Genomic DNA, 13727 nt, shown 5'->3' on the forward strand with positions numbered 1-13727 from the left:
TTTCGCCCAAATCCGTGCGCGGGTGCTAAAAAGAGCAGCATCGGCATGCTTAGCACGTCGTTTGGTAGAAATCCACGTGCGCGTTCTGCCAAAAGCACCATTTGCATGCACATCTTGTGGTTTTGCAGAAAACTTCATCCGCGTCTACCAAAAGATGCATGTGCATGCTTAAAACGCGTTTTCGCACAAATCCGTGCGCGGGTGCTAAAAAGAGCAGCATCGGCATGCTTAGCACGTCGTTTGGTAGAAATCCACGTGCGCGTTCTGCCAAAAGCACCATTTGCATGCACATCTTGTGGTTTTGCAGAAAACTTCATCCGCGTCTACCAAAAGATGCATGTGCATGCTTAAAACGCGTTTTCGCACAAATGCGTGCGCGGGTGCTAAAAAGAGCAGCATCGGCATGCTTAGCACGTCGTTTGGTAGAAATCCACGTGCGCGTTCTGCCAAAAGCACCATTTGCATGCACATCTTGTGGTTTTGCAGAAAACTTCATCCGCGTCTACCAAAAGATGCATGTGCATGCTTAAAACGCGTTTTCGCACAAATCCGTGCGCGGGTGCTAAAAAGAGCAGCATCGGCATGCTTAGCACGTCGTTTGGTAGAAATCCACGTGCGCGTTCTGCCAAAAGCACCATTTGCATGCACATCTTGTGGTTTTGCAGAAAACTTCATCCGCGTCTACCAAAAGATGCATGTGCATGCTTAAAACGCGTTTTCGCACAAATCCGCGCACGGGTGCTAAAAAGAGCAGCATCGGCATGCTTAGCACGTCGTTTGGTAGAAATCCACGTGCGCGTTCTGCCAAAAGCACCATTTGCATGCACATCTTGTGGTTTTGCAGAAAACTTCATCCGGGTCTACCAAAAGATGCATGTGCATGCTTAAAACGCGTTTTCGCACAAATGCGTGCGCGGGTGCTAAAAAGAGCAGCATCGGCATGCTTAGCACGTCGTTTGGTAGAAATCCACGTGCGCGTTCTGCCAAAAGCACCATTTGCATGCACATCTTGTGGTTTTGCAGAAAACTTCATCCGCGTCTACCAAAAGATGCATGTGCATGCTTAAAACGCGTTTTCGCACAAATCCGTGCGCGGGTGCTAAAAAGAGCAGCATCGGCATGCTTAGCACGTCGTTTGGTAGAAATCCACGTGCGCGTTCTGCCAAAAGCACCATTTGCATGCACATCTTGTGGTTTTGCAGAAAACTTCATCCGCGTCTACCAAAAGATGCATGTGCATGCTTAAAACGCGTTTTCGCACAAATGCGTGCGCGGGTGCTAAAAAGAGCAGCATCGGCATGCTTAGCACGTCGTTTGGTAGAAATCCACGTGCGCGTTCTGCCAAAAGCACCATTTGCATGCACATCTTGTGGTTTTGCAGAAAACTTCATCCGCGTCTACCAAAAGATGCATATGCATGCTTAAAACGCGTTTTCGCACAAATCCGTGCGCGAGTGCTAAAAAGAGCAGCATCGGCATGCTTAGCACGTCGTTTGGTAGAAATCCACGTGCGCGTTCTGCCAAAAGCACCATTTGCATGCACATCTTGTGGTTTTGCAGAAAACTTCATCCGCGTCTACCAAAAGATGCATGTGCATGCTTAAAACGCGTTTTCGCACAAATCCGTGCGCGGGTGCTAAAAAGAGCAGCATCGGCATGCTTAGCACGTCGTTTGGTAGAAATCCACGTGCGCGTTCTGCCAAAAGCACCATTTGCATGCACATCTTGTGGTTTTGCAGAAAACTTCATCCGCGTCTACCAAAAGATGCATGTGCATGCTTAAAACGCGTTTTCGCACAAATCCGTGCGCGGGTGCTAAAAAGAGCAGCATCGGCATGCTTAGCACGTCGTTTGGTAGAAATCCACGTGCGCGTTCTGCCAAAAGCACCATTTGCATGCACATCTTGTGGTTTTGCAGAAAACTTCATCCGCGTCTACCAAAAGATGCATGTGCATGCTTAAAACGCGTTTTCGCACAAATCCGTGCGCGGGTGCTAAAAAGAGCAGCATCGGCATGCTTAGCACGTCGTTTGGTAGAAATCCACGTGCGCGTTCTGCCAAAAGCACCATTTGCATGCACACCTTGTGGTTTTGCAGAAAACTTCATCCGCGTCTACCAAAAGATGCATGTGCATGCTTAAAACGCGTTTTCGCACAAATCCGTGCGCGGGTGCTAAAAAGAGCAGCATCGGCATGCTTAGCACGTCGTTTGGTAGAAATCCACGTGCGCGTTCTGCGAAAAGCACCATTTGCATGCACATCTTGTGGTTTTGCAGAAAACTTTATCCGCGTCTACCAAAGGATGCATGTGCATGCTTAAAACGCGTTTTCGCACAAATGCGTGCGCGGGTGCTAAAAAGAGCAGCATCGGCATGCTTAGCACGTCGTTTGGTAGAAATCCACGTGCGCGTTCTGCCAAAAGCACCATTTGCATGCACATCTTGTGGTTTTGCAGAAAACTTCATCCGCGTCTACCAAAAGATGCATGTGCATGCTTGAAACGAGTTTTCGCACAAATCCGTGCGCGGGTGCTAAAAAGAGCAGCATCGGCATGCTTAGCACGTCGTTTGGTAGAAATCCACGTGCGCGTTCTGCCAAAAGCACCATTTGCATGCACATCTTGTGGTTTTGCACAAAACTTCATCCGCGTCTACCAAAAGATGCATGTGCATGCTTAAAACGCGTTTTCGCACAAATGCGTGCGCGGGTGCTAAAAAGAGCAGCATCGGCATGCTTAGCACGTCGTTTGGTAGAAATCCACGTGCGCGTTCAGCCAAAAGCACCATTTGCATGCACATCTTGTGGTTTTGCAGAAAACTTCATCCGCGTCTACCAAAAGATGCATGTGCATGCTTAAAACGCGTTTTCGCACAAATCCGTGCGCGGGTGCTAAAAAGAGCAGCATCGGCATGCTTAGCACGTCGTTTGGTAGAAATCCACGTGCGCGTTCTGCCAAAAGCACCATTTGCATGCACATCTTGTGGTTTTGCACAAAACTTCATCCGCGTCTACCAAAAGATGCATGTGCATGCTTAAAACGCGTTTTCGCACAAATGCGTGCACGGGTGCTAAAAAGAGCAGCATCGGCATGCTTAGCACGTCGTTTGGTAGAAATCCACGTGCGCGTTCAGCCAAAAGCACCATTTGCATGCACATCTTGTGGTTTTGCAGAAAACTTCATCCGCGTCTACCAAAAGATGCATGTGCATGCTTAAAACGCGTTTTCGCACAAATCCGTGCGCGGGTGCTAAAAAGAGCAGCATCGGCATCCTTAGCACGTCGTTTGGTAGAAATCCACGTGCGCGTTCTGCCAAAAGCACCATTTGCATGCACATCTTCTGGTTTTGCAGAAAACTTCATCCGCGTCTACCAAAAGATGCATGTGCATGCTGAAAACGCGTTTTCGCACAAATCCGTGCGCGGGTGCTAAAAAGAGCAGCATCGGCATGCTTAGCACGTCGTTTGGTAGAAATCCACGTGCGCGTTCTGCCAAAAGCACCATTTGCGTGCACATCTTGTGGTTTTGCAGAAAACTTCATCCGCGTCTACCAAAAGATGCATGTGCATGCTTAAAACGCGTTTTCGCCCAAATCCGTGCGCGGGTGCTAAAAAGAGCAGCATCGGCATGCTTAGCACGTCGTTTGGTAGAAATCCACGTGCGCGTTCTGCCAAAAGCACCATTTGCATGCACATCTTGTGGTTTTGCAGAAAACTTCATCCGCGTCTACCAAAAGATGCATGTGCATGCTTAAAACGCGTTTTCGCACAAATCCGTGCGCGGGTGCTAAAAAGAGCAGCATCGGCATGCTTAGCACGTCGTTTCGTAGAAATCCACGTGCGCGTTCTGCCAAAAGCACCATTTGCATGCACATCTTGTGGTTTTGCAGAAAACTTCATCCGCGTCTACCAAAAGATGCATGTGCATGCTTAAAACGCGTTTTCGCACAAATCCGCGCACGGGTGCTAAAAAGAGCAGCATCGGCATGCTTAGCACGTCGTTTGGTAGAAATCCACGTGCGCGTTCTGCCAAAAGCACCATTTGCATGCACATCTTGTGGTTTTGCAGAAAACTTCATCCGGGTCTACCAAAAGATGCATGTGCATGCTTAAAACGCGTTTTCGCACAAATGCGTGCGCGGGTGCTAAAAAGAGCAGCATCGGCATGCTTAGCACGTCGTTTGGTAGAAATCCACGTGCGCGTTCTGCCAAAAGCACCATTTGCATGCACATCTTGTGGTTTTGCAGAAAACTTCATCCGCGTCTACCAAAAGATGCATGTGCATGCTTAAAACGCGTTTTCGCACAAATCCGTGCGCGGGTGCTAAAAAGAGCAGCATCGGCATGCTTAGCACGTCGTTTGGTAGAAATCCACGTGCGCGTTCTGCCAAAAGCACCATTTGCATGCACATCTTGTGGTTTTGCAGAAAACTTCATCCGCGTCTACCAAAAGATGCATGTGCATGCTTAAAACGCGTTTTCGCACAAATGCGTGCGCGGGTGCTAAAAAGAGCAGCATCGGCATGCTTAGCACGTCGTTTGGTAGAAATCCACGTGCGCGTTCTGCCAAAAGCACCATTTGCATGCACATCTTGTGGTTTTGCAGAAAACTTCATCCGCGTCTAGCAAAAGATGCATATGCATGCTTAAAACGCGTTTTCGCACAAATCCGTGCGCGAGTGCTAAAAAGAGCAGCATCGGCATGCTTAGCACGTCGTTTGGTAGAAATCCACGTGCGCGTTCTGCCAAAAGCACCATTTGCATGCACATCTTGTGGTTTTGCAGAAAACTTCATCCGCGTCTACCAAAAGATGCATGTGCATGCTTAAAACGCGTTTTCGCACAAATCCGTGCGCGGGTGCTAAAAAGAGCAGCATCGGCATGCTTAGCACGTCGTTTGGTAGAAATCCACGTGCGCGTTCTGCCAAAAGCACCATTTGCATGCACATCTTGTGGTTTTGCAGAAAACTTCATCCGCGTCTACCAAAAGATGCATGTGCATGCTTAAAACGCGTTTTCGCACAAATCCGTGCGCGGGTGCTAAAAAGAGCAGCATCGGCATGCTTAGCACGTCGTTTGGTAGAAATCCACGTGCGCGTTCTGCCAAAAGCACCATTTGCATGCACATCTTGTGGTTTTGCAGAAAACTTCATCCGGGTCTACCAAAAGATGCATGTGCATGCTTAAAACGCGTTTTCGCACAAATGCGTGCGCGGGTGCTAAAAAGAGCAGCATCGGCATGCTTAGCACGTCGTTTGGTAGAAATCCACGTGCGCGTTCTGCCAAAAGCACCATTTGCATGCACATCTTGTGGTTTTGCAGAAAACTTCATCCGCGTCTACCAAAAGATGCATGTGCATGCTTAAAACGCGTTTTCGCACAAATCCGTGCGCGGGTGCTAAAAAGAGCAGCATCGGCATGCTTAGCACGTCGTTTGGTAGAAATCCACGTGCGCGTTCTGCCAAAAGCACCATTTGCATGCACATCTTGTGGTTTTGCAGAAAACTTCATCCGCGTCTACCAAAAGATGCATGTGCATGCTTAAAACGCGTTTTCGCACAAATGCGTGCGCGGGTGCTAAAAAGAGCAGCATCGGCATGCTTAGCACGTCGTTTGGTAGAAATCCACGTGCGCGTTCTGCCAAAAGCACCATTTGCATGCACATCTTGTGGTTTTGCAGAAAACTTCATCCGCGTCTACCAAAAGATGCATATGCATGCTTAAAACGCGTTTTCGCACAAATCCGTGCGCGAGTGCTAAAAAGAGCAGCATCGGCATGCTTAGCACGTCGTTTGGTAGAAATCCACGTGCGCGTTCTGCCAAAAGCACCATTTGCATGCACATCTTGTGGTTTTGCAGAAAACTTCATCCGCGTCTACCAAAAGATGCATGTGCATGCTTAAAACGCGTTTTCGCACAAATCCGTGCGCGGGTGCTAAAAAGAGCAGCATCGGCATGCTTAGCACGTCGTTTGGTAGAAATCCACGTGCGCGTTCTGCCAAAAGCACCATTTGCATGCACATCTTGTGGTTTTGCAGAAAACTTCATCCGCGTCTACCAAAAGATGCATGTGCATGCTTAAAACGCGTTTTCGCACAAATCCGTGCGCGGGTGCTAAAAAGAGCAGCATCGGCATGCTTAGCACGTCGTTTGGTAGAAATCCACGTGCGCGTTCTGCCAAAAGCACCATTTGCATGCACATCTTGTGGTTTTGCAGAAAACTTCATCCGCGTCTACCAAAAGATGCATGTGCATGCTTAAAACGCGTTTTCGCACAAATCCGTGCGCGGGTGCTAAAAAGAGCAGCATCGGCATGCTTAGCACGTCGTTTGGTAGAAATCCACGTGCGCGTTCTGCCAAAAGCACCATTTGCATGCACACCTTGTGGTTTTGCAGAAAACTTCATCCGCGTCTACCAAAAGATGCATGTGCATGCTTAAAACGCGTTTTCGCACAAATCCGTGCGCGGGTGCTAAAAAGAGCAGCATCGGCATGCTTAGCACGTCGTTTGGTAGAAATCCACGTGCGCGTTCTGCGAAAAGCACCATTTGCATGCACATCTTGTGGTTTTGCAGAAAACTTTATCCGCGTCTACCAAAGGATGCATGTGCATGCTTAAAACGCGTTTTCGCACAAATGCGTGCGCGGGTGCTAAAAAGAGCAGCATCGGCATGCTTAGCACGTCGTTTGGTAGAAATCCACGTGCGCGTTCTGCCAAAAGCACCATTTGCATGCACATCTTGTGGTTTTGCAGAAAACTTCATCCGCGTCTACCAAAAGATGCATGTGCATGCTTGAAACGAGTTTTCGCACAAATCCGTGCGCGGGTGCTAAAAAGAGCAGCATCGGCATGCTTAGCACGTCGTTTGGTAGAAATCCACGTGCGCGTTCTGCCAAAAGCACCATTTGCATGCACATCTTGTGGTTTTGCACAAAACTTCATCCGCGTCTACCAAAAGATGCATGTGCATGCTTAAAACGCGTTTTCGCACAAATGCGTGCGCGGGTGCTAAAAAGAGCAGCATCGGCATGCTTAGCACGTCGTTTGGTAGAAATCCACGTGCGCGTTCAGCCAAAAGCACCATTTGCATGCACATCTTGTGGTTTTGCAGAAAACTTCATCCGCGTCTACCAAAAGATGCATGTGCATGCTTAAAACGCGTTTTCGCACAAATCCGTGCGCGGGTGCTAAAAAGAGCAGCATCGGCATGCTTAGCACGTCGTTTGGTAGAAATCCACGTGCGCGTTCTGCCAAAAGCACCATTTGCATGCACATCTTGTGGTTTTGCACAAAACTTCATCCGCGTCTACCAAAAGATGCAGGTGCATGCTTAAAACGCGTTTTCGCACAAATGCGTGCACGGGTGCTAAAAAGAGCAGCATCGGCATGCTTAGCACGTCGTTTGGTAGAAATCCACGTGCGCGTTCAGCCAAAAGCACCATTTGCATGCACATCTTGTGGTTTTGCAGAAAACTTCATCCGCGTCTACCAAAAGATGCATGTGCATGCTTAAAACGCGTTTTCGCACAAATCCGTGCGCGGGTGCTAAAAAGAGCAGCATCGGCATCCTTAGCACGTCGTTTGGTAGAAATCCACGTGCGCGTTCTGCCAAAAGCACCATTTGCATGCACATCTTCTGGTTTTGCAGAAAACTTCATCCGCGTCTACCAAAAGATGCATGTGCATGCTGAAAACGCGTTTTCGCACAAATCCGTGCGCGGGTGCTAAAAAGAGCAGCATCGGCATGCTTAGCACGTCGTTTGGTAGAAATCCACGTGCGCGTTCTGCCAAAAGCACCATTTGCGTGCACATCTTGTGGTTTTGCAGAAAACTTCATCCGCGTCTACCAAAAGATGCATGTGCATGCTTAAAACGCGTTTTCGCCCAAATCCGTGCGCGGGTGCTAAAAAGAGCAGCATCGGCATGCTTAGCACGTCGTTTGGTAGAAATCCACGTGCGCGTTCTGCCAAAAGCACCATTTGCATGCACATCTTGTGGTTTTGCAGAAAACTTCATCCGCGTCTACCAAAAGATGCATGTGCATGCTTAAAACGCGTTTTCGCACAAATCCGTGCGCGGGTGCTAAAAAGAGCAGCATCGGCATGCTTAGCACGTCGTTTGGTAGAAATCCACGTGCGCGTTCTGCCAAAAGCACCATTTGCATGCACATCTTGTGGTTTTGCAGAAAACTTCATCCGCGTCTACCAAAAGATGCATGTGCATGCTTAAAACGCGTTTTCGCACAAATGCGTGCGCGGGTGCTAAAAAGAGCAGCATCGGCATGCTTAGCACGTCGTTTGGTAGAAATCCACGTGCGCGTTCTGCCAAAAGCACCATTTGCATGCACATCTTGTGGTTTTGCAGAAAACTTCATCCGCGTCTACCAAAAGATGCATGTGCATGCTTAAAACGCGTTTTCGCACAAATCCGTGCGCGGGTGCTAAAAAGAGCAGCATCGGCATGCTTAGCACGTCGTTTGGTAGAAATCCACGTGCGCGTTCTGCCAAAAGCACCATTTGCATGCACATCTTGTGGTTTTGCAGAAAACTTCATCCGCGTCTACCAAAAGATGCATGTGCATGCTTAAAACGCGTTTTCGCACAAATCCGCGCACGGGTGCTAAAAAGAGCAGCATCGGCATGCTTAGCACGTCGTTTGGTAGAAATCCACGTGCGCGTTCTGCCAAAAGCACCATTTGCATGCACATCTTGTGGTTTTGCAGAAAACTTCATCCGGGTCTACCAAAAGATGCATGTGCATGCTTAAAACGCGTTTTCGCACAAATGCGTGCGCGGGTGCTAAAAAGAGCAGCATCGGCATGCTTAGCACGTCGTTTGGTAGAAATCCACGTGCGCGTTCTGCCAAAAGCACCATTTGCATGCACATCTTGTGGTTTTGCAGAAAACTTCATCCGCGTCTACCAAAAGATGCATGTGCATGCTTAAAACGCGTTTTCGCACAAATCCGTGCGCGGGTGCTAAAAAGAGCAGCATCGGCATGCTTAGCACGTCGTTTGGTAGAAATCCACGTGCGCGTTCTGCCAAAAGCACCATTTGCATGCACATCTTGTGGTTTTGCAGAAAACTTCATCCGCGTCTACCAAAAGATGCATGTGCATGCTTAAAACGCGTTTTCGCACAAATGCGTGCGCGGGTGCTAAAAAGAGCAGCATCGGCATGCTTAGCACGTCGTTTGGTAGAAATCCACGTGCGCGTTCTGCCAAAAGCACCATTTGCATGCACATCTTGTGGTTTTGCAGAAAACTTCATCCGCGTCTACCAAAAGATGCATATGCATGCTTAAAACGCGTTTTCGCACAAATCCGTGCGCGAGTGCTAAAAAGAGCAGCATCGGCATGCTTAGCACGTCGTTTGGTAGAAATCCACGTGCGCGTTCTGCCAAAAGCACCATTTGCATGCACATCTTGTGGTTTTGCAGAAAACTTCATCCGCGTCTACCAAAAGATGCATGTGCATGCTTAAAACGCGTTTTCGCACAAATCCGTGCGCGGGTGCTAAAAAGAGCAGCATCGGCATGCTTAGCACGTCGTTTGGTAGAAATCCACGTGCGCGTTCTGCCAAAAGCACCATTTGCATGCACATCTTGTGGTTTTGCAGAAAACTTCATCCGCGTCTACCAAAAGATGCATGTGCATGCTTAAAACGCGTTTTCGCACAAATCCGTGCGCGGGTGCTAAAAAGAGCAGCATCGGCATGCTTAGCACGTCGTTTGGTAGAAATCCACGTGCGCGTTCTGCCAAAAGCACCATTTGCATGCACATCTTGTGGTTTTGCAGAAAACTTCATCCGCGTCTACCAAAAGATGCATGTGCATGCTTAAAACGCGTTTTCGCACAAATCCGTGCGCGGGTGCTAAAAAGAGCAGCATCGGCATGCTTAGCACGTCGTTTGGTAGAAATCCACGTGCGCGTTCTGCCAAAAGCACCATTTGCATGCACACCTTGTGGTTTTGCAGAAAACTTCATCCGCGTCTACCAAAAGATGCATGTGCATGCTTAAAACGCGTTTTCGCACAAATCCGTGCGCGGGTGCTAAAAAGAGCAGCATCGGCATGCTTAGCACGTCGTTTGGTAGAAATCCACGTGCGCGTTCTGCGAAAAGCACCATTTGCATGCACATCTTGTGGTTTTGCAGAAAACTTTATCCGCGTCTACCAAAGGATGCATGTGCATGCTTAAAACGCGTTTTCGCACAAATGCGTGCGCGGGTGCTAAAAAGAGCAGCATCGGCATGCTTAGCACGTCGTTTGGTAGAAATCCACGTGCGCGTTCTGCCAAAAGCACCATTTGCATGCACATCTTGTGGTTTTGCAGAAAACTTCATCCGCGTCTACCAAAAGATGCATGTGCATGCTTGAAACGAGTTTTCGCACAAATCCGTGCGCGGGTGCTAAAAAGAGCAGCATCGGCATGCTTAGCACGTCGTTTGGTAGAAATCCACGTGCGCGTTCTGCCAAAAGCACCATTTGCATGCACATCTTGTGGTTTTGCACAAAACTTCATCCGCGTCTACCAAAAGATGCATGTGCATGCTTAAAACGCGTTTTCGCACAAATGCGTGCGCGGGTGCTAAAAAGAGCAGCATCGGCATGCTTAGCACGTCGTTTGGTAGAAATCCACGTGCGCGTTCAGCCAAAAGCACCATTTGCATGCACATCTTGTGGTTTTGCAGAAAACTTCATCCGCGTCTACCAAAAGATGCATGTGCATGCTTAAAACGCGTTTTCGCACAAATCCGTGCGCGGGTGCTAAAAAGAGCAGCATCGGCATGCTTAGCACGTCGTTTGGTAGAAATCCACGTGCGCGTTCTGCCAAAAGCACCATTTGCATGCACATCTTCTGGTTTTGCAGAAAACTTCATCCGCGTCTACCAAAAGATGCATGTGCATGCTGAAAACGCGTTTTCGCACAAATCCGTGCGCGGGTGCTAAAAAGAGCAGCATCGGCATGCTTAGCACGTCGTTTGGTAGAAATCCACGTGCGCGTTCTGCCAAAAGCACCATTTGCGTGCACATCTTGTGGTTTTGCAGAAAACTTCATCCGCGTCTACCAAAAGATGCATGTGCATGCTTAAAACGCGTTTTCGCCCAAATCCGTGCGCGGGTGCTAAAAAGAGCAGCATCGGCATGCTTAGCACGTCGTTTGGTAGAAATCCACGTGCGCGTTCTGCCAAAAGCACCATTTGCATGCACATCTTGTGGTTTTGCAGAAAACTTCATCCGCGTCTACCAAAAGATGCATGTGCATGCTTAAAACGCGTTTTCGCACAAATCCGTGCGCGGGTGCTAAAAAGAGCAGCATCGGCATGCTTAGCACGTCGTTTGGTAGAAATCCACGTGCGCGTTCTGCCAAAAGCACCATTTGCATGCACATCTTGTGGTTTTGCAGAAAACTTCATCCGCGTCTACCAAAAGATGCATGTGCATGCTTAAAACGTGTTTTCGCACAAATCCGTGCGCGGGTGCTAAAAAGAGCAGCATCGGCATGCTTAGCACGTCGTTTGGTAGAAATCCACGTGCGCGTTCTGCCAAAAGCACCATTTGCATGCACATCTTGTGGTTTTGCAGAAAACTTCATCCGCGTCTACCAAAAGATGCATGTGCATGCTTAAAACGCGTTTTCGCACAAATCCGTGCGCGGGTGCTAAAAAGAGCAGCATCGGCATGCTTAGCACGTCGTTTGGTAGAAATCCAAGTGCGCGTTCTGCCAAAAGCACCATTTGCATGCACATCTTGTGGTTTTGCAGAAAACTTCATCCGCGTCTACCAAAAGATGCATGTGCATGCTTAAAACGCGTTTTCGCACAAATCCGTGCGCGGGTGCTAAAAAGAGCAGCATCGGCATGCTTAGCACGTCGTTTGGTAGAAATCCACGTGCGCGTTCTGCCAAAAGCACCATTTGCATGCACACCTTGTGGTTTTGCAGAAAACTTCATCCGCGTCTACCAAAAGATGCATGTGCATGCTTAAAACGCGTTTTCGCACAAATCCGTGCGCGGGTGCTAAAAAGAGCAGCATCGGCATGCTTAGCACGTCGTTTGGTAGAAATCCACGTGCGCGTTCTGCGAAAAGCACCATTTGCATGCACATCTTGTGGTTTTGCAGAAAACTTTATCCGCGTCTACCAAAGGATGCATGTGCATGCTTAAAACGCGTTTTCGCACAAATGCGTGCGCGGGTGCTAAAAAGAGCAGCATCGGCATGCTTAGCACGTCGTTTGGTAGAAATCCACGTGCGCGTTCTGCCAAAAGCACCATTTGCATGCACATCTTGTGGTTTTGCAGAAAACTTCATCCGCGTCTACCAAAAGATGCATGTGCATGCTTGAAACGAGTTTTCGCACAAATCCGTGCGCGGGTGCTAAAAAGAGCAGCATCGGCATGCTTAGCACGTCGTTTGGTAGAAATCCACGTGCGCGTTCTGCCAAAACCACCATTTGCATGCACATCTTGTGGTTTTGCACAAAACATCATCCGCGTCTACCAAAAGATGCATGTGCATGCTTAAAACGCGTTTTCGCACAAATGCGTGCGCGGGTGCTAAAAAGAGCAGCATCGGCATGCTTAGCACGTCGTTTGGTAGAAATCCACGTGCGCGTTCAGCCAGAAGCACCATTTGCATGCACATCTTGTGGTTTTGCAGAAAACTTCATCCGCGTCTACCAAAAGATGCATGTGCATGCTTAAAACGCGTTTTCGCACAAATCCGTGCGCGGGTGCTAAAAAGAGCAGCATCGGCATGCTTAGCACGTCGTTTGGTAGAAATCCACGTGCGCGTTCTGCCAAAAGCACCATTTGCATGCACATCTTCTGGTTTTGCAGAAAACTTCATCCGCGTCTACCAAAAGATGCATGTGCATGCTGAAAACGCGTTTTCGCACAAATCCGTGCGCGGGTGCTAAAAAGAGCAGCATCGGCATGCTTAGCACGTCGTTTGGTAGAAATCCACGTGCGCGTTCTGCCAAAAGCACCATTTGCGTGCACATCTTGTGGTTTTGCAGAAAACTTCATCCGCGTCTACCAAAAGATGCATGTGCATGCTTAAAACGCGTTTTCGCCCAAATCCGTGCGCGGGTGCTAAAAAGAGCAGCATCGGCATGCTTAGCACGTCGTTTGGTAGAAATCCACGTGCGCGTTCTGCCAAAAGCACCATTTGCATGCACATCTTGTGGTTTTGCAGAAAACTTCATCCGCGTCTACCAAAAGATGCATGTGCATGCTTAAAACGCGTTTTCGCACAAATCCGTGCGCGGGTGCTAAAAAGAGCAGCATCGGCATGCTTAGCACGTCGTTTGGTAGAAATCCACGTGCGCGTTCTGCCAAAAGCACCATTTGCATGCACATCTTGTGGTTTTGCAGAAAACTTCATCCGCGTCTACCAAAAGATGCATGTGCATGCTTAAAACGCCTTTTCGCACAAATGCGTGCGCGGGTGCTAAAAAGAGCAGCATCGGCATGCTTAGCACGTCGTTTGGTAGAAATCCACGTGCGCGTTCTGCCAAAAGCACCATTTGCATGCACATTTTTTGGTTTTGCAGAAAACTTCATCCGCGTCTACCAAAAGATGCATGTGCATGCTTAAAACGCGTTTTCGCACAAATGCGTGCGCGGGTGCTAAAAAGAGCAGCATCGGCATGCTTAGCACGTCGTTTGGTAGAAATCCACGTGCGCGTTCTGCCAAAAGCACCATTTGCATGCACATCTTGTGGTTT

Source organism: Dermacentor andersoni, unplaced genomic scaffold (genome assembly GCF_023375885.2).
Source record: "Dermacentor andersoni unplaced genomic scaffold, qqDerAnde1_hic_scaffold ctg00000054.1, whole genome shotgun sequence".
Lineage (NCBI taxonomy): Eukaryota > Metazoa > Arthropoda > Arachnida > Ixodida > Ixodidae > Dermacentor > Dermacentor andersoni.